The sequence below is a fragment of the Triplophysa rosa genome, linkage group LG12 (genome assembly GCF_024868665.1).
Source record: "Triplophysa rosa linkage group LG12, Trosa_1v2, whole genome shotgun sequence".
In the NCBI taxonomy this organism is placed as follows: domain Eukaryota; kingdom Metazoa; phylum Chordata; class Actinopteri; order Cypriniformes; family Nemacheilidae; genus Triplophysa; species Triplophysa rosa.
The window spans coordinates 14,611,177-14,617,242 of record NC_079901.1 but is presented as its reverse complement, the minus strand read 5'-3'; positions in this window follow the sequence as shown (position 1 = coordinate 14,617,242).

Below are 6,066 nucleotides of genomic sequence, written 5' to 3'. Positions count from 1 at the left end.
TGGTGTTTGATTCTTTTCCAGACTGCAAAAACAGTTTTTCTGGTAGTGTAAGTAGCAGATGTTGGCCTATTCTGTTGCATTTGATTTCACCACAGTGATGGGAACAATAGCAATGGGTGGAACATGATCAAAGGGACCCACAGATATAATTATGGAAATCAAAGATCATTTTTGTCTCCAGTGGCAACATGTAATCCTAGCGTGAATAGAGAAAAAGGACAAATATCACACAGATTAAATAAAGTATTCGGTGATACAGTATCCTGAGAATGTTTGATCTGTGAAGCAGCCACAATGTATTAATTTTACAGTCTCTATGCCTATGTGATACTTTGCACAACCAAAAATATTATTTAATAGTTTTGGTAAAAGTGTGTTTGTTTTGCATCATTTTTATATCAAGGTACAAAATGTTCCTTTAATTAAGAATGAAAATTAGATTCTAAATCTATTATCCCTTACAGAAAAGTCACATGAATTTCACATGTTTTTTTACATGTTTTTCGCATGTGATCACATGTATACAACATGTGTTTAACATGTGCAAAAAAAAACACATGTGAAATGTGTGTTTTTGTAACATTTTGGTCTGTGTGAAACCCATGGGATAACATGTAAAAACCCATGGGATACCATGTGCGACTTGTCTCCACATGTGATCACATGTTCTTCACATGTCATGACATGTTGCACATGTCATCCCATGGGTTTTTACATGTTGTCCTATCTGTTTCACATGGGAATTCACATGGAATTCACACCAAAATGTTACAAAAACACACATTTCACATGTTTTTTGCACATGTTAAACACGTTGTATACATGTGATCACATGCGGAAAACATGTAAAAACATGTGAAATTCATGTGTCTTTTCTGTAAGGGATTGTGTACCTGTGCTTTGCTAATTGCAAATACACAGCACATAGAATTCGTTATGCATTTCTATTTCTTGTGAATAATGCAAGATGAATGTGTGTGGTCCATTTCTTTAGCACAGACTGCATCCTGGGCAAGTGAAGGCTGTGAATATGTTCTATCACACAATTTAATCATCTCATTGTGACTAATTTGTCTCCAGACCAAAATAATCAAATAAACATGCTTGCGCTTGAAGCACGCGGTGTGTTTCCTTTTTGCTGTTGTGTAGAATATTGGATGTTGCTTTTGATTGCGTGCTCCTGAGCTTAGCGTCTCTTTAAAAAGCGAGCCTGACATTCTCATGGCATTTGGTGTCTCAACGATTGTATCAGCCGAATGTGTGGGCTGTGACAGCAGTGAACTGGCACAAACCTCACAGCAGCGCTGTGTCGCCTTCTCTTGCCCTTCCCTCGCGTCCCTTCTCCCACATGGAGACCATTCACGGTCATCATGCTAATGTATCGTTTACTGCCGACATGCATCAAATCTTTTCACATGCCCTTGAAACGCAGTACATGCTCCTCAATTTGTTTACTTTGAAGAATGTTCTTTTCTGGAGCTTAATGGTGTTAGATGCACTTAGATGCAGACCATTGGCCAGCGTTGCATGCATTTACAATACAGGAAACAATCTTGCTTAGTAATTATTGTGTGGCAAGCCGTATCCTAGGAGATTTGTGAATATCTAATGAGGAGTTTGCTGCTCATTTTGCAGAGTGGCTGCTTTGATGTCTTTCTGTTGCATTTCCAGATTCACGTCAATTTCCGAACTAATGAAGCTGGACGCCTGAGGGGTGTAGATTATGAGATGTTTCCGACCATTGAAAAACATTGCGCGTCTTTTGATTGGAAATGTAAAATGGGATGCTTCAACCACGGGGGAAGGTCTTCTCTCATGTCAGGAAACTACTCAGAAACTACATGTGCTTGTGAACATTTTATCTATTTATTACATTGTCAGTTTACACCCATTACATTTAAGATTAAAGTATTTGTTCTCTCATTATGAAAGTTCAGACATGAAGAAAAGTTGTATTTCTTAAAAATGTTTAAAGTAGAGTTGCACCGATACTAAATCTCTCCACGGATACTGATATCTGCCGATTCTGAAGATTCAATTTGTATTTCTTAACTTTCTGAATATAATTAATTCATATGATGACTACTAACATTGAACATCAAACTGGTGATGTTTCTTAACATTTTATATATATCGTTACTGTCCTTCTGAAACCTTGTATGTCCAAATTTGCTGTTTTTCAGAAAATGGAAAAACACTGTACTTTTAAGTAAATACTATCAAAGTGGACAAGCACTTTTTAATACTTTTTATAGATATTTGCAGAACCCAGTGACAAACATAGAGGGTGACTAATAATAACGATTTATGACAAAAAATAAAAATCACAAAATATGGAGATACAACGTTTCAGAAGGACAGCAGCAATATACAGAACACAAATTATTGCATTTTCCTGTTCTCTTTTGACTGACAGGATATATCAGCAATGAAAAACTTATTTTATTGACCGATACCGATTATTGGCCAATATAGCAGTGGATAAAAACTCACCATCAGTGGACTGAAACTTTTTTATATGCAGTGGATTCAAATGATACACACTTTAATTCATTAACATTTTAATTTTCTTTTCTAACCAGTTTTATTAACGTTTCTATTGGAAAATATTGCTTGCTGAATAAATTCATGATGGCTGAGTAAATATGAAATACACAAGTACATCTAACTGTAAATACTGTTAGTCACATCTGTTAAAATTCCAAATGTTCACAAACTCATGCTTTTCAAATTATGTCAGACTAAATAAAGTATGTGGTATCCTTCATTATATCTTTCCTCGCTAAAGGGAAGATGAGGCTGTTTAATCCGCCTGTGCATGTACGTGTGTTTGTGTGTGTTGCACGTGTGTGTGTGTGTGTGTATGACAGCTTGTTAGAGAGCATCACACTGCCTTTCGTTTGCACCCTTAGCTGTTGCTATGACGTCTTAGATAGTGCAAGTGCTCACTGACTAAAACACACTTCTGCTGCTGATAAAAGTGGAAAAGTGAGGTGTGCGGTGTTGGATTTTTTCTGTTTTTCACGTTTGATGTTTCGACTGTTAGTCTGTATGCAGCTCTGGTGATGTCACGGCACATTTGCATCTTCTCTACAGGCTTGGCCCTTGTAAGCTATTAACACATACTGTAAACACGTTCTTGGAAAGCAAGTATGATAAAGTCACTTTGCAGGTGCACTTTTTGAGATCTTTGTTTAATCTCTCAGGAGCCTCTTTATCTGCCGTTGAATAGAATCATTGTTATAAAGTACTAATCTAAAACATCATACCGCACATTAAGGAGATAAAAGGTGTGTTGTGGATAAAACCATCTGCTGCAGCTGTGTTTGAATAAGTCATCTTTGGAGGGGTGGGTAGATCCGTATGGCTTGTTCATGTCAAAGTCTGTAATAAAAATTAAAGTCTGTAATTGTTGCCTTGAGCTGCAAGGTGCTGTGGAGGCCATACAATAAGAGCCATTAAACTGCACCCAAACTCCATAAAGAAGCCCCTTCTCCTGGTGCCCACGCTCCTTTTAGACTATGGTTCTTTCTGTGTCAGAGGTGCATTTGCGTGGTGTTTGTAACGGTAAATGCAATATGCTTTAAAAGACGGCATGAAACACTTACAAACGGAGACTGATGCTGGTGCGGATGTTGGTTTTCAAAAGCTTTTTACCTGCTTATAAATGCATCTGTTTGATAAAATCAGACATGTTCACTACCCAGTATGATTTCCTCTTTGATAATGCACAAGCTTGGCTGTATTCTCACCTGCCCACATGCCCCGCAGGAACAAGCAGGTCTGCTATTAGATATAGCAGCATGAGAGTGCTGATAGTGTTTGAAGCAGTCAGCTCTGTTCTTGTCTGATTCTCAACCAGTCAGGTCAAATAACTCAACACCATCTTATTTGGCTATTGTTTGGTTTATCTTTCTCGTGCAATTGATTGCTGTCTGTATGCAATTTAAACGTTGTTTCATTTTTTTATGTCCTCATGTTTCATTTAACAATGTGATCAAAATGTAATTTTTGTAGATGTGCGATCATGCGTGTGAGCTTTGAGGCTATCTACAGCCATGGAAAAAATTAAGAGAGCACTCCAGTTTTGCCTTTAATCAGCATTTCTGCATATATTGTGGCAATTCAACAGAATTTCAGCAGAAATAAACCTCACGAAGGTTTACAAAGTCACCCAAAAGCAACGTGGAAGACTGAGAGAATGCAAAGACAGTTAAAAAATAGGCTTTTTACTTTATAAAGTAAAAAGCTATATTATTATTATTTTTAATGTAAAAACATTAGTATTGTGATGTTTAAACATGAATATGAACCTGTTTTCTTTGCAGTATTCAAGATCTGAAAACATTGCATCTTTTTTTATTGTTTTAATTTAGTCCCGTTTAAATGCGCTGCAAATAAATACAAATAAAAACAATATTTTTATTTGGAATTTGGCAGAAATGTTGTCACTACTTCACAGAATAAAGCAAAAATAATACTTGAATTATTTTTGCAATTTGCAAATTTTTCCTAATATTTTTTCCATAGCTATATATGCATATCACAATTTATGGCTGTGATGTAAGCAAAAAGGGAGTGAACCAGATTATATGGTCCACCCACTTCTGGTTTCAAAGATTGTATATGACAAATCAGGACAATTTTTTTTTAAGTTCTCCAATGGAGTTGCTAATGTTTGGTTTACACATCCGAAACAGACACATGACAGAGCTGCTGGTCCATTTGAATAGAATCATGTTTCTATTAACATAAAATAGCAATACTGTTGATGAAAAGAAGACAGGATATCCATTAACAGGTCAAACCTGAAATCCTCTTTCTTCTGCTGATAGACAGCAAACTAAAATAAATTGCACAGTGATAACAGAGGCAGCATCAACCTGATATCACACATTCTGCTTCCAGTGTACCGATAGAAAGAGACATATTGTTTGAAGGAGGAACATGTGTGCATGGACTAAATACAGCTATGGAACACTATGCATACAGCAATCTCGATATCACAAAAGGATGAGTCATCTGTATTATAATATCCTCAATACAAGCTTGATCCACACTCAGACACAAACACAACGAACAAGTATAATGACATGCTTTCTTTTATCTGTTTTCTTACGAACTTTGTTTTGATCTTGAAACAGAGCTACATAATTTAAACATGTTGTCCAAAACGACCATGTTGCGCACATTGCAGAGCACTCACAATGCCAACGCGAACCACAGAAGCGGATGCATAAGAAACATATTTAGCTAAAAATGCATCTTTTTTATGCCTGGCACCTGACACAGAACAGTTTTACATTTGCAGCCGTTTGTGTTCCAGTGTGCGTAGAACAGATGGATGTGGATGTGTTCCAAGAGCGTGATTTCAGTGCTAATAATACAGATGGTACATTGTTAAGCTGAAGGGAGTGTATAAACACATCAGACACAATAAGAAACGAGATGAACGCGGTAATTAGATTTCAAGCTTTAGATTCTTACGCAACCCTTGAGAACCTACATATGTGGATTTTAAGGGGCACTAGAGAGGGAGTATGAAAATGTACAGCCAATTCTACTCAGTCTCATTCAAACAGGTTAAATACATGTTTGGTAGGAAGACCTAATTGTTACAAGTGCATGGTTAATGACTCACACGCGGTGATATGTTGAATGTAAGGACCCTTCTGGAGCTCTGCGGGTTTGTTTGCATTGAGGCCTCTTACAGATGAGACAGATTTGGATCAAAAGGATAGCTCTTAACCTTTGATAGCTCTGGTGTGCTAATATATGACTTAAAAGCCACTTTCATGCCATAATTTCTATTCATTATAGGCAAAGTCTGATCTTATGTCTAATGTTACAGGTGGTCCTTGTGGCAGGTGAGGTAAAGGAAGAAAGAGAAAGAGTGACGGAAGAAAGAGCGAAAGGTAGGATGCTACCGACAATGGATGTCTATTTCAACCCCTTTTGTCATAAGTGAAGGGTGCTATTTCTGGCGTGTCATCAGACTTTTCCTTGGAGTTATGCGTCTGTCTCCAAGTCTACCTGAGATTTAATTACATAGAATGACTGCACCTG